The sequence below is a fragment of the Jaculus jaculus genome, chromosome 13 (assembly GCF_020740685.1).
Source record: "Jaculus jaculus isolate mJacJac1 chromosome 13, mJacJac1.mat.Y.cur, whole genome shotgun sequence".
Taxonomy (NCBI): domain Eukaryota; kingdom Metazoa; phylum Chordata; class Mammalia; order Rodentia; family Dipodidae; genus Jaculus; species Jaculus jaculus.
The window spans coordinates 46,097,196-46,124,873 of record NC_059114.1 but is presented as its reverse complement, the minus strand read 5'-3'; the positions used below and the strand labels follow the sequence as shown (position 1 = coordinate 46,124,873).

At 40.9% G+C, this 27,678-nt stretch overlaps 1 pseudogene; it reads left to right on the top strand.

Annotated features, from left to right (window-relative positions):
• LOC101597461 overlaps positions 1-19,589 on the top strand; it is a 28,037-nt pseudogene extending 8,448 nt beyond the window's left edge.
• Positions 19,590-27,678: the final 8,089 nt, after the last annotated feature.

Below are 27,678 nucleotides of genomic sequence, written 5' to 3'. Positions count from 1 at the left end.
ATAAGACCTTATTATGTAGCCCATGTTGACCTCTCACTCGTCAAGCCTCCCGAGTGCGGAATTACAAGCCTGTGTCACCAGAACAGCCACCTTTGCTTTCTTTAAACAATCATGGTTGGGAATTCATTTTATACAACGGTTGCTATTCCACAATGTACCACGAGGTGGCGACATGACCAATTAATCGGTAATTTAAATCGTGATTTTCAAACTCATTTTTACAAAATCCAAAAATCTACAAAAAACCACTGGAAGAGAAGTGTGGTCACCGTAGACATACTAGCTGTATGCTTGGTGACTTGGTTGAGATATTTCTACCCCAACACTTCACTTGGTGCTGGGTGACCAGACTTTTTTTCTGGTCTGATGTATCTTCTGACCCCATTTTCTACTCGGCTTAGAAGATCTTTTCCTTTTTCATTCCTTACTGTGGTTTGGTCCAGTTGTCCCCCATAAAGGTGTTCTGAATGCTAGGTTCCCAGCTGATGGCGATTTGGGAATTAAAGCCTCCTGGAGACAGTGTATTGTTGGGGGCGGGCTTATGAGTGTTACAGCTAGCTTCCCCTTGCCAGCGTTTGGCACACTCTCCTGTTGTTGTCTGCCTGATGTTGGCCAGGGAGTGATGTCCACCCTCTGCTCATACCATCGTTTTCCCTGCCATCATGGAGCTTCCCTCCGGAGCCTGTAAGCCAAAAAAAAAAACCTTTTCCCCCCACTGCTCTGGGTTGGGTGATTTCTGCCAGCAATGCCAACCTGACTGCAACGCTTACCCTCTCAGTGAGCCACACTAATACCATCCACTCAATTCCTTAGGACAGAAACTAAGGGTCACCTTATGGTAAAGTCTTGTAGGACTGTATTGTTGGTTTATTGTTTTGTTACATTATGGTTTCAAAAAAAGAAGGCTGTGCTCTATATGGTAGTTCTTAAAAATGGCTTTGAGGTGGGCTGGAGAGATGACTCAGCAGTTAAGGTGCTTGCCTGCAAAGTTGAAGGACGGGGTTTTGATTCCCCAGTTCCCACATAAAGCCAGCTTTACAAAGTGGCACATACGTATGAAGTTCATTTGCAGTAGCTAGAGGCCACTCTCTCCCTCTCTCTCTCAAATAAATTTTCATTTATTATTTTTTTAAAAAGAAAGAAGGGCTTTGTAGCTGAATTTTGCAAGTTTTCCATGTGTACTTAAAAAGAACATGTAGAGCTGGGAATAGCTAGCTCAGTGGTAGAGTGCTTGCCTAGTGTGTGTAAGGCCCTAGTTTTAAGCGAAAGCAATGGGGGAAAAAAATTAAAAAGAGGGGCTGGAGAGATGGCTTAGCGGTTAAGGCGCTTGCCTTCAAAGCCAAAGGACCTTGGTTAGTTCCCCAGGACCTACATAAGCCAGATGCATAAGAGGGCACATGAGTGTGGAGTTTGTTTGCAGTGGCTGGAGGACCTGGCATGCCCATTCTCTCTCCCCTCTCTCTGCCTCTTTCTCTCTCTCTCTCTCAAATAAATATTAAAAAATAAAATTTACCAAAAAAATAAATAAATGAAAATCATGTACTGTTAGGCGAAGGATTCTGACTATAATCAAGTTTGTTAACCATTTTTCATATCTTCTATGTCCTTCATAACTTACTTTTTATGTCCCTGTAGGAAACATGGTAAAGAAAAATATCAAAAATAAATATAAATATCCCCACTATAGTTGTGGACTTGTAAATTTTCTGCAAGTCTATCAATGACAGTTTTGCTTTACATATAGTAAAGGAGTATTACAAGTTACATATTCAGAGTGGCTATATCTCTTTGACAAATCATTCCTTTATTACTTACTTTTTAAAAAAATGTTTTTATTTATTTATTTGAGAGAAAGAGAGAGAAGGAACGAGGCAGATAGAGAGAAAGAGAATGGGTATGCCAGGGCCTCCAGCCACTGCAAATGAACTCCAGATGCATGCGCCCCTTTGTGCATCTGGCTTATGTGGGTCCTGGGGAATTGAACCAGTCCTTAGGCTTTCCTGGCAAATGCTTTAACTGCTAAACCATTTCTTCAGCCCTGTTATTCACTTGATGCTACCCCAGCATTCTACTGGATTATATTTGTTCAACGTGTATTTTTCCATTCATTTACTCTCTAATTTTCTGTACCTTTATGTTTTAGTGATGCCTATGGATACTAGTGTATAGCTGAATTAGTTTCTAATTTGAGAAGTTATGAATTAAACTCACAAATTCAATCTACTTAGACATTGAAATTACTAACATATTTGGACTTATTTCAACAATTGTCTTACCTTTTTATTTACAATGTTATATGCCCCACTACTTTTGTTTGAGTTAGTTGTATTTATTTATTTATTTATTTATTTTGGTTTTTTAAGGTAGGTCTCGCTGTAGCCCAGGCTGACCTGGAATTCACTATGTAGTCTCACACTGGCCTTGAGCTCACAGTGATCCTCCTACCTCTGCCTCCTGAGTGCTGAGATTAAAGGCGTGCTCCACCAGGCCAGCTATTCCTCTTTCTTTATCTTTACTGGGATACTTGTAAAGGTTTGGAGCTGCTATGATCTGAATGTGTCCCCCAAAGTTCATGTGTTGAAAACGTAGTCCCCCAGGTAATAGTGTTGGCGGAGGATTCGGTCACAGGACCACGACAGCGGGTTGTTATAAAAGCCACTTAGTCTCTCCCATTTCTCTCTTATCCTTCCACAGCATGAAGGCCTTTGCCAGATCCCAGCCCAGTAAACTTATAGTGGTTATTATAAGTTACTTGATCTAAAGTATTCTATAACAGTACCAGAAAGTAGACTAAGGCAAGAGTTTGTTTGAGTTTTTTGTTTGATTGTGATCTTGATTATTTATTTATTTATTCTTGAGTTTTCGAGGTAGAGTCTTACTCTAGCCCAGGCTGACCTGGAATGCACTATATTGTCTCAGGGTGGACTTGAACTCATGGCAATCCACCTACTTCTGCCTCCCGAGTGCTGGGATCAAAGGTGTATACCACCATACCACACCTTATTTTTATTTTTTGAGACAGGGTCTTTCTATGTAATCCTGACTATCCTGGCACCATGTAGTTCAAGTAAGCCTTAAAATCATGGCCACTATGATTGACCAAAACCTTTACTGAGGTATTTATAAAGGTTTAAAGCCTTTTGTTTTTATCATTTTAGCTTTATTATCCTTTTTTGTTTGTTTGTTTTTTGCCATGGGATCTCACTCTGGTGTTCCGTCTGTCTTAGACTCCTGGACTCAAGTTATCTTCCTGCCTCAGCCTTACAATAGCTCAAACTACTCTTACACTTTTTTTGTTTTTTGTTTTGAGAGGGGGGAGAGAGAGAGTGTGGGCATGAATGGGAGTACCAGGACCTCCAGCCACTGCAGACGAACTTCAGATACATGCACCACTTTGTGCATCTGACTTTGTATGGGTACTGGAGAATGGAATCCAAGCCAGAAGGCTTTGCAAGCAAGTACCTTTAACTGCTAAACTATGTCCCCAGCCCTTCTCTTACATTTTATACATAATTCCCAGGTGGATGGTGGGTGGCATTTGCCTATGATCCCAGCACCAGGGAGGCTGAAACAGAAGGATCTCAAGTTTAAGGCCAGCCTGGCCTACATAGTGAGATTCTGTCTTGCCCTCCCTCTCCCTAGTGAATTATTTTTTAATGGTTATTTTATTTTACTTATTTGAGAGAGGGGAGAGAGAGAGAGAAAGAAGCAGATAGAGAATGGGCACTCCAGGGCCTCCAGTCCTGCAAGTGAACTCCAGATGCATGTGCCACCTTGTACATCTGGCTTATGTGGGTCCTGGGGAATTGAACCTGGGTCCTTAACTGCTAAGGCCTCTAGCTCACTATTGTTATCTAGTATTTTAGTCTTAACACCCTCTCAATTTGGGCACTAATAGCATTGCTAATGTTACTGTCAGTGCTTCCGCAGACAGGCTCACATGTTTGGCAGCTTCAGTGTCATCACTCCTTACATTTTTCGATACCCTTCTTTAAATCCATTAGTGGCTTCACATTGGAAAGAATGATATCAATCCCTAGCCACTGGTCACAAGTGGCCCCTCTGGTGTTCTATCTCTAATTGTGTTGCCCCGTGGCCCACTGCTCCCCAGCAGCAACAGCGGCCCTTCAGTTCCTTGAACAGGCTATGTCTCCCAGGCAAGTCTCCCCTTCAACTCAGTATGACCTCTCGCTGCCTCATTGCTGGCTGGCTCTTTTTCTTCTCAGATTAAATGCAATCTTTCCTAAGAAATGTCTTTTTTTTTTTAAACTTCATATCTGAATGTATCTTTCCTTGTCTAGTGCCTGCCTCTCTGGCCAGATTTGCCTGGTGAGAACAATAGTGGGAATGGAAAAGCGAATGTGAATGGAACATTTGAAAAGAAGGACCTGGGCTGGAGATGTACTTCAGTTAGTATGCTTGCACAGCATGCATGAGAGCCTGGGTTCAATCCCCAGCCACACATAAACTGGCTGTGGGGGTACATGCCTATAAACCCATCACTCAGGAGAAAGGAGAGGATTAGGAGTTCAAGGTCATCCTCAGCTACATAGTGAGCCTAAGGCCAGCCTGTGTTACATTGAAACCTTGTTTCAAAAAGAAAAAAAAAAGAGAAAGAGAGAAAAGAACTATCAAATTTAATGTCAAATGAGATAAGAAGAGCAAATACAAGGAAAAACTCAATGTAATACCAAGATTTCTCCTTTGGAAAACTGTAAGAACACTTACAGTATAGTAAGATACTCCCTAACAGAAATAGAATGAGTAAGGAAAGAAATTCACTAGAATGAAATTGAAGAGGAAAACTGTTTAGAAATATTAAGGCAAAAGCAACAGTGGCACATTAATGTGAAGATACTACACATAGGATCAGAATTACGGTGGTAGAACCCAAGCTCATAGTCAAGACTGAAGAGGTAGTTTGGGGGATATTTTTATCAGCTCTATAGTCAACTTCCCATTGAACCATTCCAAAGCTTCTGCTTTCTCCCCATGTGTTTAAGAATATTAGTCCTCAGGCTGGAGAGATGGCTTAGTGGTTAAGTGCTTGCCTGTGAAGTCTAAAGACCCTGGTTCGAGACTCAATTCCCCAGGACCTACTTAAGCCACATGCACAAGGGGGCGCTTGCGTCTGGAGTTCGTTTGCAGTGGCTGGAGGCTCTGGTGTACCCATTCTCTCTCTCTCTCCCCCACACACCTCTTTTTTTCTCTGTCACTCTCAAATGAATAAAAATGAACAAAAAATTAAAAATAATACTAGTCCTCCTTCTGTGATAAATTCAGGAGGTGCAATAATTAACTAAGATAGGTGTCATGGCTGCCCCATGGGGCTTAGGCAGCCTGCAGAGACAGGAAAATTACTTAGGGGGAAATGACGTTTGACTGACACTCACAGGAGAGGGAAGAATGATTCAGGAAAAAGGAGACACTTCTGAGCTGGACATGGTGGCGCCCCAGCACTCGGGGAGTAGAGGTAGGAGGATCAAGCAGTGAGTTCAAGGTCACCCTGAGGCTACATAGTGAATTCCAGGTCAGCCTGGACCAGAGACCCCACCTTGAAAACAAAACAAAACAAATAAAAGATGGTTACACTTCTGTTAGAGTTAGCATGTATGCAAAAATTTTAAGGCAAGAAAACATGCTTGGTCTGGTATTCTCTACTTATGCCAAAATAATATTCTTTATGTAGTTAATTACTTTTCTTGTTGGTTGAGGTATAGTTTACTTATAGTAAAATTCACTGTTGTAAGATGTGAGGTTCGTTGACCTCTAACTTAAGATATACATGATTTTCCTAGGTGTGGTGGTGTATGCTTTTAATCCCAGCATTTGGGAAGCCGAGGTAGAAAGATCACCAGGACTTCAAGGCCAGCCTGGGCTACATAGTAAATTTCAGGTCAGCCTGGGCTAGAGTGACACCCTGCCTCAAATGAAAAGAGATATACATGATTTCTATCATCCTATAAAGTTGCCTTTTACCTCTTTGTATTCATTCATTTCCACTTTCAACTCCTGACAAATATAGATTGGATTTCTGTCTTGGTAGCTATTCTGTTTTGTTTTTGTTTTTGTTTTTGTTTTTTTTTTTTTTTATATTATCTTCTATTTTCTAAAGGTTTTTTTCTAATTTTTTATTTATTTATTTGAGAGTGACAGACACAGAGAGAAAGACAGATAGAGGGAGAGAGAGAGAATGGGCGCGCCAGGGCTTCCAGCCTCTGCAAACGAACTCCAGACGCGTGCGCCCCCTTGTGCATCTGGCTAACGTGGGACCTGGGGAACCGAGCCTTGAACCGGGGTCCTTAGGCTTCACAGGCAAGCGCTTAACCGCTAAGCCATCTCTCCAGCCCGATATTCTGTTTTTTGAATGTCAGATAAATGGAGTCTTTTCATCTGCTTTTAAAAAATATTTTATTTTTATCTATTTACTTAGTTATTTGATAGTTAAAGAGGGGGGAAAGAGAGACAGAAAGAAAGAATGGGCATGCCAGGGCCTCCAGCCACTGCAAAAGAACTCCAGACACATGCACCCCTTGCGCATCTGGCTAACGTGGATCCTGGGTAATCAAACCAGGGTCTTTTGGCTTTGCAGGCAAACACCTTAACTGCTAAGCCATTCCTCCAGCCCTCATCTGCTTTTTATTCTCACAGAGCATAGTACTTTTTTTCTTTGTGACAAAGTCTTGTTATGTAACCCAAGATGACCGTGTACAGTGATAGTGATTCTTCTGTGTCTCCCTGCAGCTTGGTGTGTACCACCAGGCCTGGCAGCATAATGCTTTTGAGTCATTAATGTTGCATATACCAGTAGCTTCTCCCTTTTTATTGCTGAATAGTATTTCATTGCATAGACATACCACAGTTTGTTTTCCCAGTTGATGTATATTTGGCATGTTTCCATTTGGGGGACTATTATACAAAGCTGTTACCAATAGCTCATTGAAGTTTTTGTTGTGGGCATAGATTATCATTTCTTGATTAGAATTTTTAGATCATAGGGTAAAATTATGTTTAACTTTATTTTTAAAATGCTGATCTGTTCACCAAAGTGGCTGTGCCACTTTGCATTTCCACCAGGTGTTCTATATCCCCATCAACAATGCGTATTGTCTCTTTATTTAATTTGGGCTATTCTAATAGGTATGTGGTAGCATTTCTTCATTGTTTTATTTGCATTGAATAATGATGTTTAATGTTTTTTCATATCCTTTTTATTTATCTTATTTTGTGAATTATCTGTTTGAATCTTTTGGCCATTTTTTCATGACTGGGATGTTTGTTCTCGTATTGCTGCCTTTACTTGTTCAGATTAAATACCTTACTAGGTTGTGACTTGAGAATGTTTCTTTCCCATGTGATCTTTTCATTTTCTTGGAGTCTTTCAAAAAGCAAATGAGTGGGCTGTAGAGATTGCTCAGTGGTTAAGGTGCTTACTTGCACAAGCCTAACAACCCCATTTCCACTCTCCAGTACCCACATAAGCCAGATTTACAAAGTGGTGCATGCATCTGGAATTTGTTTGCAGTGGCTTAGAGACCCTAGAATGCTCATGCACATTCTCTCTCTCCCTCTCTTTGAAAATAAATAAAAAATTATTTATATTGGAGGCTGGAGAGATGGCTCAGCAGTTAAGGTGTTTGCCTGCAAAACCTGAGGATGCAGGTTCAATTCCCCAGTACCCACATAAAGCCAGACACACAAGATGGTGCATATGCCTAGAGTTTGTTTGCAGTGGCTAGAGGCCCTGGAGCACCCATTCTCTTCCTCTCTCAATCTGCCTCTTAATTTAATAATTTTTAATTTTAAAAATATTTTATTTATCTGCAAGCAGAGAGAGATAGAGAGAAGACAGAGAGAATGGGAATGCTAGGGCTTCCAGCCACTGCAAACAAACTCCAGATTCATTTGCCCTTTGTGCATCTGGCTTTACATGGCTAATGGAAAATTGAATCCCGGTCATTAGGTTTTGCAGGCAAGTATCTTAATTGCTAAGCTATCTTTCCTGCCCCCCTTAAAATGTTTTTTAAAAAGCTAAAGGCTTATATTTGTAAAAGACCAATTAAAAACATGTTTCTACTGAGCATTGCATGTGTGCCACAGTCTGTGCTGTGCGTACACTGTGTGTACAGAGGAGGGCGCCAGGTACCCTCTGTCTCTCTTCTGCCCTATTTCTCTGAGACAGTCTCTCACTGAAGCTCTCTCCATTTTTCAGTCAGACTGGCTAACCAGAGAGTCTCAACAAGCCTTCTATTTCTGTCTAATGCTTGCACACCAAGTGTTCTTACTCACTCAGCCCCTATGCAGCCTTTAATTTTTTTTATTTTGGTAAATATTTCATTTATTGATTTGCAAGGAGAGAAAGACTGAGAGGAGAGAGACAGAGAAAGAGAGAATGGGTGCACCAGAACCTCTAGCCATGGCAAACAATCTCCAGATGCATGCGCCATTTTTTGCACATCTGGTTTTATGTGGGTCCTGGGGAATTGAACCCTGGTGGTTAGGCTTGGCAGGCAAGTGCCTTAACCACTTAGCCATCTCTCAAACCCACTATTCAGCCTTTTAATACCATTTCTTCCTATTCCTTTCTAGTATAGTCTCTGCCTTTAGACAAGCCAAATCTTCACACTTTTTAGAAAAGCTTTACTTGTACTTATCGTCCTTCCCCTGTCATTATTGTCCTTTTTATTTTTCATTTCCCTGCCAAGTACTGGAATGAACGTATTCTAGAAGGCCCCTTTTCCTTGCTACCTTAGTCTTGCCATGTACCCCTGAAATGTTGCTTCCAGTCCTACCACCCTACCAAAATTAACCTCTATGTCACCAAGAAAACCTCTCATGTCAATTCTAGGGATGTTTTCTAGTCTGTAATTCTCTTCTACTTCCTTTTGGTATTTAAAATAGCTGATGTACCTTTCTTCTGAAAATTATTTTTAATTGCTCACTTTGAACCTTTCTAAAAAGCGGGATAGTATTTCCTTAGGAATAAATTCAATTGTTATTTAATGTCATGTAAACAAGAACCTCGTTGCTGAATAATTTCAGGTTTGTTGTGCTAAATCCAGGCTGAATATATGAATAAATATGATAAAGTGTCTAACTGCTTATAGTTAACTTATATGACTTACATGGCACCATTTGTTTGTTCAATGGTATTACTATCTTTTTTATTTTTTTAAATCTTATTTATTTATTTGTAAGCAGCGAGAGATGGAGAGACAGAGAATGATCATACCAGGGTCTCTAGCCACTGCAGATGAACTCCAGATGCATATGCTACTTTGTGCATCTGGCCTTATGTGAGTACTGGAGAATCAAACCTGGGTCCTTTGGCTTTGCAGGCAAGTGCCTTAACCACAAAACAACCACTCCAGCCCAATGTCCCCATCTTTTCTGTTTGTTTTTTATGCAAGAAAGCGAGAGTGGGAGCTAGAGCAAACGGGGGCGGGGAGAATTGGCATGTCAGGGCCTCCAACCACTGCAATGGAAATAAAGATGGATGTGCCACCTTGTGTGCATGTGTGACTTTGCACACTTACATCACTTTGTGCATCTGGTCTGTGTGGGACCTGAAGAGTTGGACATGGGTCCTTAGGCTTCACAGGCAAGTACCTTAACCACTAAGGCATCTCTCTAGCCCCTGATATCACTATCTTTTAAAACCAATATATCCATTTTTAAAGGGGAAAGGAGGGAGGGAATTTCCGTGGGATTTTTTTTATAATTATGGAAAATGCTAATAAAAATTTTTTTAAAATAAAGAAAAATAAATAAATAAATAAATAAATGAAAAAAAACAATATATCCAATGACAGAAGTTTCAGCACAATCTGACTGATTTTTATTATAAATTTTATGCATTTCTAGAATCCAAGTGAATGAACTTTTACTCTAGTTTTTATAATGATATTATAATATTGATATGCTTTCTATAATAGGAAGAAATATAGTCCAGGAAAAGTTTCCTAGGATAGGGAGAGAAGTAGTTATTAGGATCACAAAACATTTCTTTCCTTCCTCTTTTAATTTTTATTTATTTGTGTGAGTGTATGGGTGCATGGTAAGGTCAGAGGACAACTTACGTATGTTTTTTAAAAATATTACTTATTTATTTCCAAGCAGAGAGAATGAGAAGAAACAGGCATAGCAGGGTGTCTTGCCACTGCAAATGAACTCCAGATGCATGCATCAGTTTGTATGTCTGGCTTTAAATTGGTACTAGGGAGTTGAACCAAGGCAATCTGGCTTTGTAAGCAAGCACTGGAGTCATCTTTCCAGCCCACATGCATAGAAAGAAATATATTCCAGGAATAGTTTCCGAGGACAAGAAGGGAAGCAGCTAATAGAATAAGAAAGCTTGTTTCTTTTCTTCCTTTATAAAATTTATTTATTTGCGTGGGCATATGGGTACATGTACCATGGTGTGCATGGGAAGGTCAAAGGACAACTTCAAAATGCCTGTGCTCCATCTGCATGCCAGACAGGCTCTCTTGCTGCTACAAAAGGAGTGTCAGACTGCAAACAAACAAACACAAACCAGCTAGCCACCAAGTTTAAGATTTTCCTGCCCTGCACCCCCCCCCACTGTTCTAGGCACTTTGGGATCACAGATGCATATACCACTTTGCATCAGGCTTTATGTAGGTGCTGGGGATCAGACCTGAACTAGCAGGCTTTATACGTAAGTACCCTTAACCATTATGCCATCTCCTCAGCCCTTTTGTTTTGTTGTGTTGGAGCAGAATCTTGCTCTGGAGGCCAAGTTGACCTCAGACTTATGATCCACCTGTTTCAGCTTCCCAGGTGCTAATATTTACAGGTGCATGTCACCATGCCCAGCTACAAAGTTTATTTCTAATATTTATTAGAGCTAAGAGTGGTAGTCCATGCCTATAATCCAAGCACTTGAGAGATGAAGGCAAGAGGATCATAGCAAGTTTGAGGCCAGCTTGGACTACATGAGACCTTATCTCAAAAAAGAAAAAAATAGAGCTGGAGAGATAGCTTAGCACTTAAAGCACTTGCCTGCAAAGCCTAAGGACCCAGGTTAGACTTCCCAGGACCTGTGTAAGCCAGATGCACAAGGTGGCACAAGCGTCTGGAGTTTGCAGTGGCTAGAGGCCTCCTATTTCTGCCTCCCCAGGACTGAGATTACAGGTGCATTCCATGACACCAGGCATTTTACATGAGTACTGGGGAACTGAACTCAGGTCCTTGTACATTCAAGGCAAGCACTCTACTAATCGAGCATTTCCCTAGCCCTAATTTGCTCTTTAGAAAAGTTAATTGAGAACCTGATGTGAGCCAGGTACTATCATACATACATATTGGAAAAGCAGAGGTGAAAAGGGTATATAGTATATTGTAAAAGGCATATTGAGGCTAGAAATTAATACCAATGAGGCCCACTTAAGCATCTCATAGGACCTATACTATGAAAGCTATATAATAACTAATAATAATAGGTAATATTATTGTAATGCTAATAATATTACTATAATTATTCAACACTTATCCCAAGATAAACATACTTTATATATGAATATATTAAATTCTTTGGGGATGTAGCACAGTTGTAGATCATGTGCTCAGCATGAACAAGGCTCTGTTTCAAAAATAAAACACCTATAAGGAACACATTCATATCCACAGATTACATGTAGATACATTGAGGCTTAGAAAACTTCATCAACTGAGGCTGGAGAGATGGCATAGTGATTAAGGTGCTTGCCTGCAAAGCTTAAGGACCATGTTTGACTCTCCAGGTCCCATGTAAGCCAGACACACAAAGCAATACAAACATGCAAGGCCACACATGTACACAAGGGGGCACACACATCTTGAATTTGATTTCAGTGGCTGAAGGCCCTAGCATGACAATTCTCTCTCTCTTGTTCTCACCCTGTCCCATAAAAAAGGCAAGTATGTTGGGCTTGCCTCAAAAAAAAGAAGAAAAGTACATCAACTAGATTAAAAAAAAAAAAAAAGCCCTCACAACTAGTAAAAGTAATAATAGTAATAAATAAACATGCCCATAAATTCTATTTGTTTAGTAGGTAAACCTTACTTTTTCTCTTTGGTAACTTTATTCTAACAAATAAAATTTGGTATAAATGAGGTGTGTGACTTTTGCAATTAGCTCATAAAAGGTAGCACAGTCTTCTCCTTGCCTTCCCTTAGATACCTTGCACCATATTATAAGAACACTCAAGTACCCCAAGTACCCCATGGAGAGCTTCCTGTGGCAAGGAGCCAAGACATCTCTTCAATTCCAGTGAAGCACTAAGGTCTACCACTAAGGATCACAGACTGAACCTTCTTGGAGGTGGGAGATCCTTTAGCCTCAGTCAAGTCTTCTAGTGATTGGTGTCTTGGCCAACATCTTGACTGTAATGTTGTTTTTTTTTTTCCTCAATTTTTATTAACATTTTCCATGATTATAAAAAAATATCCCATGGTAATACCCTCCCTCCCTCCCCCACTTTCTCCTTTGAAATTCCATTTTCCATCATATCCCCTCCCCATCTCAATCAGTCTCTCTTTTATTTTGATATCATGATCTTTTCCTCTTCTTATGATGGTCTTGTGTAGGTAGTGTCAGGCACTGTGAGGTCATGGATATGCAGGCCATTTTATGTCTGGAGGGAGCACATCGTAAGGAGTCCTGCCCTTCCTTTGGCTCTTACATTCTTTCCACCACCTCTTCCGCGTTAGACCCGGAGCCTTGGAGGATGTGATTGAGATGTTACTCAGTACTCTTTGACTGTAATCTTATGTTCAACAACTACCCAGAAAAACACTCAAGAATACTTGGCCATAAATACTATGAGATAATACATTATTTATTGTAAGCTGCTCAGTTTCAGGATAATTTGCTATTCAGCAATAGATAGCTAATACAAAGCTGAAAACTACAGATGCTCTGGTCTAGAACATACACTTTTTCTTAAAGACCAAAGGGTAAGTATTCCAGGCTTCTGGATCATGGGGGTCTCTGTTGTAATGACTCAATTACTGTATCAGGAACGCAGCCATAAGCAATAGGTAAGCAGGCATGGCTGTGTTCCATTAAACTTTATTAACAAACACAGGCAGCAGGATGGGTGGGTTGTCATTTGCCAGTCTTGCTCTGGGAAAACCATGTATAATGATTTTAAGCAATTATCAGAAAGGAGTGGTAGAATCTAGGGGATTTCTCAGTGTCTAGCTGCAAAGCCAACTCCCAAGGAAATCCCTGCCTAGAACAGGCTATGTGCACAAGTAGGGCCACAGTTCTTTTTGTTTGTTTGCTTGACTGGTTGGTTTTCCCGTGAACTTCTGCCAAGATGAAAAGAAAAATAAAATGTTTGAAAGGATATTGGGACTTTCCCCTTAAGAAATTTGATGGAGCAAAGCCTGGGTACTAACCAGAAAAAAGACTGGGAAAACAAAATAAAAAGAAACTACTTGATTAGTCTCTCCCCCCACCCCTCCACTCTATAAGATTTTAGCTCCAGTGCTAAAGCTGGTATTTGAAACAAGAAAAGCAAGTTTAGCAGGGAAGGAAGGTGATTTCCTATTAATATCTGAAAACAGAACCAAGAACTTAAAAGTAGTTGATGACTGTTAGAAGAAATTAAAAAGGGATTGTGGGCTGGAGAGATGGCTCAGCAGTTAAGACACTTACCTGTAAAGCCTAAGGACTCAAGTTTGATTCTTCAGAACCCACAATAAAGCCAGATGTACAAGGTGGCACACACATCTGGAATTTGTTTGCAGTGGGTAGAGACCCTGTCATGGCTGCCTCTTCCTCTCTCTCAAATAAATAAATAAATATTTATAAAAGGGATTGTATCAGTTACATTTTTGTTACTGGGACAAAATACATGACCACAAGCAGCTTACGAAATAAGAAAAGGGTCATTTTGCCTTAAAATTTCTAAGGAAAGTCTATCAAGGCCAGAAAAGCAGAGCAGGAGCAGAGAAACAGCATCACACTGTCGCATCTGCAGAGAGGATTGCTGTATGCTCAGCTAGCTTCCTCCTTCTTATATAGTCCAGAAACCCAGCTCATGGGTTGATACTACCCATAGTTAGGGTGTGGCTCCCTCCTCAACTAATTTAATCCCAAGAATATGTTTCTATGGTGATTTCTAATTCTGTCAAGTTAACAACCAGAAACTAACCATCACAGGGACCCAAACTTTACTTAAATCTATTTACCATTATGTTATAAGTATGTCACTCCTTCCTTGTCCTTAGAAGTTAGTCGTTGTTCAGGTCTGTAAGCATACTAAATATATTATTATGGAATAAAATTTATAATGAACTGGAACCACATGCTGACCAAATATCAGTTTAAAAAAAGAAGCTTATTTGTTTCTTTGGGGATTAACCTTATTGACAACTTCAATCAATATAGACAATATATTGTGATCATAATCCCCTCTCACTACCCTCCTTTCCCGCCACTCCCTACTTTGCTCCACTGAACCTTCTTCTTTCCTAATAGTCTATCTTCTATTTTGATGCCATCATTTTTTTCCTCCTATTATTCAGGTCTTGTGTAGACAACATCAGCCTCTGTGAGGTTATGAATACCATGGCCACTTTGTGTCTGGAAGACAGTATTGTAAACAGTCTTTCCTTTCCTGTGGCTTTTACATTTTTCTGCCACCTCCTCCTCATTGGTCCCTTAGCCTTGGAGAGTGTGATAGAGATGTCTCAGTGCTGAACACTCCACTGTCACTTCTCAGCACGATGGTGACTTTTGTGTCACCACAGTGGTCACCACCATCTGAAAAGACAAGCTTCTCTAACCAAAAATGAAAATAGCATTAATAGATTAGCACAAACATAAGTGCTTAGAGGGCAGCTTGGTGGGCATAATATATTCAGTTATCCAGACAACAGTAGTCCTTACTCCCCTAGGGCTTATGAACTCTCCAGCCATAGGCTTTTAAGCTGGTTTTCAATACCAGGCATGTATTCCGTCCTGTGGAGTGGACCTCCAGTTCAATCAGAAAGCAGACATGCCACTATTGCTCCAATTGGCACATTTGGCCTGCTTGGCCAGCCATAATAAGGCTTGCAGGGTTCACTGCTGTTTAACACTGTTGATGACTTTTCTCTCCCAAAGGCTGCTTGCAACATAGCTCTTTCCAGCATTCTGACAGCTAGTCAACAGGGAGAATTCCAGGTCAGCTTGATTTTTCTGTGACCTGCTGCCCAAGCATGTGGAGTAAAAAGAAGCTTACTTGGATCTTACTGTTATAGTCTGTGGTCACTGTTTCTTGTAATAGCTCCCTCAAATGCAGATTTACCATACCACATCTAGACTATGTTGAAGCTAATAGTTTTAGATATACTTATTTAAATTTTTTTTTTTTTGAGCAGAGATAGAGAGGGAAGAGAGAGAAAGAGAGAGAGAGAATATGATCATGCCATGGCCTCTTGGCCTGCAAATAAACTCCAGATGTGTGTACCACTTCATGCATCTGACCTTATGTCGATACTGAGGAACTGAACCCAGGTCAGCAGACTTTACAAGCAAGTGCCTTTAACCACTAAGCTATCTTCCTAGCCCTGAAGCTAATAACTAACATCTATTGAGGCACCGGGCTAAGTGAATTGCATGCATTATTTCATTCAATCCTCCCAATATCCCTATGAGCTCAGTATTATCATTCCATTTTACAGTTCAATAAGATCATGTGTCTAAGGTCAGTAGCTAATGCAGGATAAAACTAGAATTGGAGTGCAGGTAGTCTGTCTACCCTTAGAGCCCACCATCGTAACTACTGCCCTGCATAAGTCCTAAGGAGAACAGTTTAAGCATAATATTCTGTGATAGTGATAACCTAACATTACCCCTCATAGGAGCTCAGTTTAGTTGGGTGAAGAGATTTGAATGCAAGTTTGAAAAACACTCATAAAATTCCATGGCGTAAAACTAGTTATGATAGTACACACAGGTGTAGGCAAGAAGATAGAAGTTCAAACTCATATTCAGCTCCATAGTAAATTCAAGATCAGCTGACATCCTTCTCAAACAACAACAAAACATGGCAAAAATCTCATAGTACTATACAGTGAAGTAGCATCTAAAGGTGGGGGGAGGAGTTCACAAATCAATATATAAGAAAAAAACTAAATGTAGACAAGCAACCCTAAATTTTCTTTCAGTTTCCAATAAAGTACAATTCTATGGATACTGGCTTGCAAGGAAATGCACATCCCCTTCTTCCTTGATTGCTCTGGGATATATCCCAATTTAGAAAATGGGTTGGATTCACCTCTAAAATTTAAATTCTCTCTCCTTCACTCTCTTGTCCTTGCTGGGTGTATATAATTTTGAAATTCTTATGGTGTTACTCTACTGGAATGCTCATCTAGAATAGAACATAAATGCTACTAAACACCCCAAAGTAAAGAACACTAGCCCCCAGTAGTCAAAGTAAAGAATGTTTCTACTCAGGAATTGTGGAGAGCAGCAGTTCAGACTGTGGACTCTGGAGGTCGACATACTACCTGGCTCCAATCCTAGCTCTACATCTCATCAGCTGAGTGACCTTAGAAAGATGACTTACTGGGTCTCAGCTTTTCTCACCTGTAAAATGGGGCTCATAATACTGAGCTCATAGAATTATTAAATGAAATCAAATGTAGCCCAGGGATATTCTGCCTTGGTAAGTCCACAGTGTCCATTTCTAAGCCAGCCATCTTAGCCTGCCCTGTGCGTGGTCATCATTTAAACATTAGAACCTCTATCAGAAGTAGAGCACATCTTTCCTCCTACTTGTTTAAAATCACTGCAGAAACAGAGGTCCTTTTTGAGATGGCCAAGGAAGATGACAAGTTCTAAAGTGTTCAGAATTCGGCTGGGACAACAAAATTTAGAGATACTGCTCAGACAAGAGAAGGGAAGCAAGAATAAGACAGAAACGAGCAATTTAAAAGGTTCTTCACCAGTCAGTGTAGCTTATACTTACAATCCCTGGAAGCACTTGAAAGGTTGAGGCAGGAGGATGACAAATTTTAGATTAGCCAGGGCAAAACCCTGTCTCAAAAAAAATTAAGGGGTTGGGAAGATGGCTACAGACACTTGCCCAAAGCCTGCCAGCCTCGGGTTCAATTTCCCAGTCAAACACTTTAATCCCAATGGGCTTTCATTTGCAGCGCCAAGAAATCCTGGCATGTGTGCACATGCAAGTAAATAATTTTTTAAAAAAATAAAAGATAGGGAGGAAGGAAGGAGAAGGGGCAGGCTGGGGATCTGGCCCAGCTGGTAGAGCACTTGCCACACAAATGTAAGACCTGAGCTCAGATCCTTAGAACCCATGTAAATAACCAGTGTATGCCTGCCTCCCAGCTCTTGGGAGATGGGTACAGGACATCTCTAGTGCTCAATGGCCAGTTTAACTACCCGAGTTGGTGGACTCTGGGATAAATGGGAAACTGTCTCAATAAATAAGGTGGAGAACAATAGAGGGAGGCACTTAACATTGACCTCTGGCTTCCACATACACATATGCCACATACCCCCTCCTGCCGCATACCCCCATACACATATGCATGCATCACACACACACACACTAAAACATAAGAAGAAAAGAAGAGAAAAACTGCAAAATCTAATAAGTTCCCTCACTATATTAAGACAAGTTCAAAGGCTCATTCACAAGCAGAGTCTTCATAAGTTTAAAAAAAAGTTTTATAGGGTTGGAGAGATGGCTAAGTGCTTGCCTGTGAAGCCTAAGGACCCAGGTTCAACTCCCCAGATCCCATGTAAGCCAGATGCACAAGGTGACGCATGCACAAGGTCGCACACATGCACAAGGTGGTGCATGTGTCTGGAATTTAATTACAATGGCTGGAGGCCCTGGTGCGCCAATTCTCTCTCTTTCTTTCTCTCTCTTTCTCTCTCTCATTCTTGCTCTCTGTCATAAAGAAAGTCCAGTCTGTTGGGTTTGCCCCCAAAAAAGTTTTTTATTTTATCTTTTTTTTTTTTCTCCTGAGGCAGGGTCTCACTCTAGACTGGGCTTACCTGGAACTCACTCTGTAACCCCAGGCTGACATTGACTTGCTGACCATCCTCCTGCCTCAGCCTCCCAAGTACTTGTATTAAAAGGATGTGCCACTATACCAGTTAAAAAGAAAAGCTGAAATAAATCCAGGACTAGATTAAGGTAAACCAGGCATCATACTGAAGGAAGTACCAAAAACTCAGTAACCAAAGTAGTAATATTTGAATGCAACAGTTTAACAAGCCAGTTGGCAAAGTACTCCTAAACGCCTGCTCTGAAATTTGCCACCAGGGTCAGGTTTAGGCTGAGGCTACTGAGGCAGGGTTACAAAAATACCAGACAAACTCCTCTTTATTTCAAATGCTAATATTCTGCTCTTCTTGGAATTTTTGCACTATTTGTGATTTTTTTTTTAATACTGTGCATTCTAACATTTTTCATCTCAGTTACTGAAGTTGTTTTTTGATTTGCCTCAAATTCTGTTCCTTAGTCACTTCATTTAGTAATTGCATAGACCGTAGAAGGGACAGAGGAATGGAGATGTAATCAGTGGTTTAAAGATTGGGGATTGAGAGTTACCATCACACCCCGAGAGGAGCTGCAGCGGGCAGCGCAGCGGAGACCCAGCAGCCGCGCGCGGTCTCTGCACTCAGCGCTGCCGAAGCCAAGCTCGGCACGGCGGGCAGCGACGCCGAAAGCGGGCAGACGCGCAGGGAGCGGGCAGCGGCGCAGGGAGTGAGCAGCGGCGCAGGGAGCCGGCAGCGATGCAGGGAGTGGCGGCTTTACGTCGGCGGTGCCTGCCCGCGGGGATAAGAAGGTCATCTCAACGAAGGTTTTGGGAACAGTAAAATGGTTCAACGTAAGGAATGGATACGGTTTCATCAACGGGAATGACACCAAGAAAGATGTATTTGTACACCAGACTGCCATAAAGAAGAGTAACCCCGGGAAGCACCTTCGCAGTGTAGGGGACGGAGAGATCGTGGAGTCTGATGTGGAAGGAGAAAAGGTGCGGAGGCGGCAATGCTGCAGGCCCTGGTGGAGGTCCAGGTCATGTCAGTAAACATGCAGCAGACCGTAACCATTGTAGACGCTATCCGCGTCGTAGGGTCTCCATCAGCAGAATTACCAGCATAGCGAGAGTGCGGAAAGAACGAAGGATCGGAGAGCGTTGATGAAGGACAGGCCCAACGAAGCCGGCCCTTCCGCGGGCAAAGGCTCCCACCTGACCACATGAGGAGGCCCTCATGTACAGGGAGAAGTGATGGAGGGTGCTGACGACCAGGGTGCAGGAGAGCAAAGTACACCCGTGAGACAGAAGATGTATCGAGGTTATAGACCACGATTCCGCAGGGGTCTTCCTCGCCAAAGACAGCGCAGAGAGGATGCAATGACGAGGACAAGGAGAATCAAGGAAACGACACCCAAGGTCAGCAGCCACCTCAATGTCCGTACCGCCGCAACTTCAATTACTGACGCAGACGCCCAGAGAACCCTAAACCACAAGATGGCAAAGAGACAAAAGCCGCCGATCCACCAGCGAAAAATTCGTCCGCTCCAGAGGCTGCGCAGGACGAGGCTGAGTAAATGCCGGCTTACCATCTTTACCATTATCCGGGTTAGTCATCCAACAAGAAGAAATGAATATGAAATTCCAGCAATAAGAAATGAACAAAAGATTGGAGCCGAAGACCTTAAGTGCTTGCTTTTTGCCCATTGACCAGATAAACTAGAACCATCTGCATTGACGCTGCAGCATGGGGTTTTTATTATTCGTACCTAAAGATGTGTCTTTTTGATAACGACGAACGTGTTTTTTAAAAAAGCCTGGTTTTTCTCAATATACTTTTAACGGTTTTTAAATTGTTTCAGATCTGGTCTAGTTGAGATTTTTAAGAACTTCATTTTTAATTTGTAACGAAAAGTTTACAATTTGATTTTTTCAAAAAAGAAAAAGTCCACAAACTGCAAGCACCTGTTAATAAAGGTCTTAAATAATGTAAAAAACAGAAAAAAAGATTGGAGATTGAGGTCAAGACCTCCAGCGGAAGAAAAAAAAATTGGAGATTTTGTTTTATCCCTCTGTGTGCATACTGTGCCCTGGGCACCCTCGTGCCACTGAAGGCTGGTCTTTCATTGCGCGCCTCCACTGGCTTGGCAGCTGCGCTCACTTTTATATGCGGGTTCTGGAATGCTGGGAGCTGTATGGCAGCCAACATCTTTCCTCTCCCTTCTCAAACATGACGTTCTCTGTAATTCAGTTACAGACACCTCTTTCCTTAGTCTTCTCGCCCAGGGAGCCTGATCAAGGAATCTAACTAAGAGCTAAGCCTCATTTGCCTTCTCTGAGTATTCAAGTGAATTTGCATATATCTTGTGTCCATTTGCATTCCTTTCACATGGGGCATTTAGAATAAAAACAACATTCATGAATCAAAATGAAGCTTGTTCCATTCTTCCTCTGTCAAAGTATAGAGTAAGTAAAAGGATACCACAGTGTGAGAAAAGAGCTGGAATGATATTTGCCAGGGTTATGTGTAGTTTTAAAAGCAACCCAACTTGGTGGCATTTACCACCATAAAGTTGGCATTTAATGTTTATAGGTTTAACCTTGGAGAACACAGTTGTTCATGACTAAAAGAGCCACTCCCTTTGTCTCGCAGTCTGTAGCAATTGGAGCCAAGAGCCCCTAGAAACTAAATTCTCCTCTTTTCATCCTGCAGGTCACCCTCACAGCTTGGAAAGCCCTGATGGTCCAGATGGCTTTCTCTGTTTGAGACAAAGTGGCTGAAGAAACAGTTAAAAAGAGAAAGGGAAATATTGCTCCTTGTCTCCCTCTGCCCTTTTAAGAGCTGGGGGAACTGGGAGAGGGAAAGCGTAGCCTGGGGTCAACACGGCCCTGGAGTTCATCCGCAGAGATTGCCCAGTGCACAGGGCACATTATCAGTCCCAAAATGAGATGAAGCCCAAAACGATGAACGCTGGTATCATGAATAACAAGATCAAAGACAGTAGGAGGTTGATTTAAAAAATAGAACTGAGTTAAGAATTTGTCAACATGCCTCCAGCACTGAACAAGAGAAACTACCCAAATGCAAAGTGTGAGTCTTGCAATCTGGGTGACAGGTAGACGGTTCAGGGACGAAAGATGACTCAGTCCTTCGGCATGCTTGAAAACAGCCCCTTAGTGCATAGCCTCTTTATCCTAAAAGATTCGATAGATGGCTTAGCTGTTAAGGTATTTGCCTGCAAAGCCAAAGGATCCCGGTTCAATATCCAGGACCTACGCCAGACACGCGGGGTGGAGCATGCATCTGGAGTTTGTTTCCAGAAGCTGGAGACCCTGGTACGCCCACACTCGTTTCCTCTCTCTCTTTCTCTCTCTCTCTCCCTCTCCCCCTCTCCTTCCCTCCTCTCCCTCCCTCCCTCTCTCCCGCTTTCAAGTGAATAAATAAGAAAAAAATTAAAAAGCTTCAGTTATTGGATTACCTTCATTTATCAGAAAATTGATCATTAAGAAGGGCTGCCCCAAATCATGGATTTCCATTTCCAAGTAAACAGGTGATATCTGCTAGTACAGTCAAGTGACATCCTGGTTTATAAATGAGAATTTTATAATTTGTTTAGCAGAGATTAATACTCAATTCAACTCTTGGTTGCCATGACAATACCAAGCTAGTGACCAACCTGTCACCACACCTTATCATTTCATCCTTCATAGTACCATATGCATCTAGAGAATATGGAGATGAGCATGCTGAAATATGTTAGCTGGGGGTGTGCTATTGCATTGTTCTAATAGGTCCCTCCCCTGCAAGCTTTTAAAAAGTATTTTACTTATTATTTACTTATTTTAGAGAGAGAGGCAGGTAGAGAGAGAGAGAGATAATGGGTGCACCAGAGCCTCTAGCCACTGCAAATGTACTCCAGATGCATGTACCACCTTGTGCATCTGGCTTTACACAGGTACTGGGGAATCAAACCTGGGTCCTTAGGCTTCACAGGCAAGTGCCTTGACCACTAAGCCATGTCTCCCACCCTCCACCCCTGTAAACTCTGAAAATAGCCTAAATATCCATCAATAGGAGACTAGTTAAATATATTATGTTAAATTCATGATGTTTTCTAATGATCAAAACTTTCTGGAACAGTATCAATATCAGGAGTTACTTAATAGAGTGGGATTGAAGAGATTGGGAGAGCAGAGATATAAACTTTTGAAAAAATATTTTATTTGCCAGGTGTGGTGGTGCATGCCTTTAATCCTAGCACTCAGGAGGCAGAGGTAGAAGGACGAGTTCAAGGCCACCTTGAGACTAAGTAGTGAATTTCAGGTCAGACTGGGCTAGAGTGAGACCTACTTTGAAAAAAAAATTATTTTTTTATGAAAGAGACAGAAAAAGAGAATGAGGCACAGAGAGAGAAAAAAATTGGGCATGCCAGGGCCTCTAGCCAGTGCAAACAAACTCCAAATACATTTGCTACTTTGTGCGTCTGGCTTTACATGGGTACTAGGGAATGGAACTTGAGTCCTTAGGCTTTGTAGGCAAGTGCCTTAAATTCTGAGCTACCTATCCAGCCAGAGATATAAACTTTAAAATTTTCTTTATGATCATGTAGTACTCTTATAATAAATATTGATTTTCAGTAATTTATGTATTGTGATTGAAGTAATTAATACAATCTAAATTCATGTGAATTTATTAATTCATGTGTCTGAACATATAAATATTATACTATTATACATAAACACACACACAATAAGTGCAAGGGTAAGCACTCAGGCATGTGAAAGAAAGTATGCTAAAAGCAGCACTGCTCATTAACATGACTTTTTATGTTCCTTTAGTATTTTTTCCTTTTTTTTTTTTTTGGTATTTGTTTTTTGAGGCAGGGTCTAACTCTAACCCAGGCTGACCTGAAACTCACTCAGACTGGCCTTGAACTCACAGTGATCATCCTACCTCAGCCTCCCAAGTGCTGAGATTAAAGGTATGAGCCATGACACCCTTTAATTTTTTTTAGGTGTTTTATAATGCATCTAGGAAGACTTTTTCTTGTAAACTGTTATTCATTATTTTTTCAAGTTACAAAAACACTTATCTTCAAAATGGACAACTCATAAATATATGTCAGAATAAAAGATTAATATCAAAATTCACTTATGACCTCACTATCTAGAGATGACCTTTTGGTATATGTCTTTGTGGATTGGGGGGAGAGTATTTGGTGTTTTGAATCAGGGTCTTAGTAGGCAGTCCAGGCTGACCCAGAGCTAACATCCTCCTACCTCAGCTTCCAGGGAGCTGGGATTATAAGAGTATGCTACCACCCCTGACCTTGTGTTTTTCCTGTCATATCCTTCCAGTCCTTTTACAACAGCTTCTTTTCAATTCTTTGGGGTATATTCCAGAAGTGGGATTACTGGATCATATTCTCAATCATATTTGATTTATTGTGGAAACACCAAAGCATTTTTCCAAGGTGGGCTGAACCATTTTACATTCTCACCAGTTTCTATAATGTGAGTTTCTATCCCCACCACCACCACCTGCACTTGTTATTTCTGGTTCTGTCTTAAAAGGACATCCTATTGTATTATAATAATCTCATATTGGATTTTATTTATGTTCCCTTACTGACTAATGACATTGGTTATCTTTCTATGTGTATGTTAGCTTATTCTTTGGTGAAAATGTATATGCAAGGCCTTTCCTGTTTTAAATTGGGCTGTGTTATTTACTTGCTTGTTTTTTTTTCTTTATTCTACTTTTAAATTATGTATTTGCAAGCAGAGAGAGAGAGAGAGAGAGAGAGAGAGAGAATGAATGTGGGCATGCCAGGGTCTCTAGCCACTGGAAATGAACTCCAGATCCATATGCCACTTTATTCATCTGCTTTTACATGGGTATTGAGGAATTGAAGCCAGGTTATTAGATTTTTCAGGTAAGTGTCTTAACCATTGAGCCATCCCTCCAGCCCCAGTGTTTTATTTTTTGAGTAAGAGTCATACTACATAGCCCAGACTATCTTGGCATTTGTTATGTATCCCAGACTGGCCTTGACCTCACAATCTTTCTGCTTTTACCTCCCAAGTGCTGGGATTATGAATATGTACAACCACAACTGGCTGTTTGTCTTTTTATTGCTGAGTTGTAAGCATTGCTTATCTATTTGAATATAAGACCCTTATCAGATATATTATTTGCAAATATTTTCTCCAATTCATTCTATAAACTGCCTTTTCATTCTCTTGGTAATAGCCTTTGATGAATAAAGGACTATTTCCAGTGCTGGGGATTAAACCAAGGGCCTTATACATGCTAAGCAAGCATTTTATCATTTTGTAACATCCTTGCCCCCTACCCCACACACACCAAAGAGAATCTTGCTATATAGCCTCCCAAGTGCTAGATTAAAGTACATACCACCACAGCTTGCTTATGCTGTCTTGATTCATTGCTATTACTATTGCCATTAGTAGGCTCTTATTCCCTCATATTCACCCTAATTTAACAGCCTCTCACTGTCTTGCCTATCATGGACCAAGTTATTTCCTTGTTCAATGTCAGTCACAGGCAATTACTGCCTTAACTTCTAATTGGTGATTACACCTGAGAGTGTAGCCACTCTAACAAAATACAAGACTCTGGGCCTCTAAGCCTAAAATAACCAGCCAACTTTTTTCACTGCTTCTACAATAGGTGAATTAGAAGAAAAGCTGGACCAAAGGTAAAGGTGTAAGGCCATAGATCCTTTTTAGCAGGGATAAAAATAGTATTTTGGCCTGGTGTGGTGGCACATGATTTTAGTCCCAGCACTCAAGAGGCTGCAGTAAGATCACCATGACTTCATGGCCAGCCTGGGCTACAGATTGAGTTCTTGGTCAACCTGGGCTATAGTGAGGCCCCATCTCAAAAAAAAATAAAAACTACATAAAATAGTATTTTGACCTCAAAATTAACTGTCATTTATTCTTTCCACAAACATTAGCTAGATACTTACTATATATGAGAACAATGAAAAGAAGTAAGGCTCAGACAGTGCACTACAGTTATAATTTAAAAGACCATTTTAAAAAAGCTAAGTGATACCGTAGCATTTTAAGTAGAATAGCAAAAATATGAATAAAACACTATGGGAATACCAAAGTGGAGCAAGTCTCATCATAAGGAAAGATTCCTTTTTACTTAATAAAACTGCTAAATTGCCCCTATGATCATCTAGAACTATCCCATTTCCTGTCACCAATTTAATCTTTTAATTCATTCATTTATAAATACACATAATTGCCTATTTAATGCAAACAAAAGAAAGCATAAAGGAATTTCTAATCTAGTTGGAGTTGAGTTATGATGTATAAGTGGGCTAAGAAGTAATATGGCTGTGAATTTTGAAGTAAAATTCTCCAGTTTGGTGATGTGCTTAAATTTATCTATATAGTACTGAAGATACCACATGTCTGGGTTTTAGTACATATAGAAATCAAGCTAGAACTGAGCTGAAAGATTCTTCCCTGGTGGCTTGTTTTCACAGTGCTAGAAAGTGTTATACAGGCACCTGGGGAATAATTGCCATCCACAGTCTTACTCAGCTGTGGACCCTGTGTGCTACACTATCAACCTGCCAGGCAAGTTGTCTCCATTGGTGTGATAGTGGCATGACTGTCATGGGGTTAACTAATTACTTTCAGATTGAATTTGAGGCATGTTTTACAGGAGGGAATTTATGCCTGGTACTGTAAACCATGGTCAAAAAGCCCATGCTTGGAGAGACAATAGGCCCTAGTGGGGAAGCTACTAGTGGTATTTTGCTAAATGGACATGTACCTGTCAAACTGTTTTCTTTATTTTTTCTTTATTTTTGTTTATTTGAGAGAGAGAGAATGGAAGCACCAAGGCCTCCAGCCACTGCAAAGGAACTCCAGATGCATGTGCCACCTTGTGCATTTGGCTTACATGGGTCCTGGGGAATTGAACCGGGGTCCTTTGGCTTTGCAGGAAAATGCCTTAACTGCTAAACAATCTTCTCCAGCCCCTGTGAAACTGTTTTCTAAGTATATGTTTCTGCTCATAGATGATTAATGCTGCTCTCGGCTTTTTCTCAGAGAAGACTCTTTTTGCAGTAGGCAGAAGGTACAGCAGAGACTCATAACTAGTCAAAATGCTAAGAATACGCCTGGTGCCATGGCACACACCTTTAGTTCCAGCACCAGGGAGGCAGAGGTAGGAGGATTGCCGTAAGTTTGATGCTACCCTGAGAGTACATAATAAATTCCAGGTCAGCCTGGGCTACAGCGAGACTCTACCTTGAAAATCCAAACCACCCCCCAAAAGATACTAAAAATAAGTAAATAGTTCAGTTCCCAGTCCTAAATTCTAAATTGGATTCTCCATATCAAGAAGACAGTGTTGGAGATAGAGAGGTTGCTTAGTGGTTACGGCGCTTTACCGGTATTCATCAGTACCCACGTAAGGCCAGATGCACAAAGTGGTACATGTGTCTGGAGTTTGTTTGCAGTGGCTAGGAGGCCTGGGAGCACCCATTCTTTCTTTCTCTCTCTCTAGTAAATAAATTAATTTAGTTAAATAAAAATTTTTAAAAAAGAAATGTCTCATTTAGTGTGAGCTCTCAACAGTCACTTATTATTAAGTAGTTGGACAACTTTTGAGTCTTAATAGCCAGTGCTATCTGCAAAAAGAAGCTTTTCCAACCAAAAGTGAGATCAGCACTGACCTCTGTACATAAACATAAATATTAAGAGGGCAATTTGATGGTCACAACATACCCATTTAGCAAAATGGCAGTATTGGCTTCTCCCCTACAGCCTATGACCTTCGCAGGCAATGGATTTTTTAACTAGGTTTTTAGTACCAGGCATGGATTTCCTTTGGTGGAGGGAGCCTCGAATCCAATCAGAGAGCAGTTGGTTACCACCCTCCATAATAGTCATACCACTATTGTACCAGTGGGCACATCGTGCATGGATGGCCAATTATAAAGCTCACAGGGTCCACTGCTGATTAAGAATGTTCATGACTTTCCTCCCCCAGCAGCCTGCATAACACCTTCCAGCACTATAACAGCTAGCCAGCTAGGCAGGAGCTTCCGATGAAGTTTACTCTTATCATTTTCATTTATTTGCTGATAAACTTTCTTGGGTGTTTTAGCTGATGAGTTCTTGAGAGGGAAAGGTCAGTATATACAGGAAAGACTGTTAAAAATTCAAAGAATGGGCAGTATTCAGAGGAATGTGGAAATGAGGTCATACCCTATGTACAAAAGAAGGAATGTGCATGATGTATTGCAAAAAGAGACAGGTCTGGTTGAGTAGAGGTTTAGAAAGTGTAATATCAGCAAATGATATGGGAAGTCTTATTACTAAACAATTGTTGTGTCTGTTCTACATCTTTTAACATTTGTCTAGTAATGACCCTAGTCTCTTCTTGCAAACCACCTGTGGTGATTTGATTCAGGTTTCCCCCATAAAATTAGGTGTTCTGCATGCTAATGCTAGGTCCCCAGCTGATGGCAAATTGGGAATTAAAAGCCTCCTGTATGTGGTGTATTGTTGGGGTGGGATTATGGGTGTTATACCCAGCTTCCTCTTACCAGTGTTGGCACACTCTCTTGTTGCTGTTGTTCACCTGAGGTTGGCCAGGAGGTGATATCCACC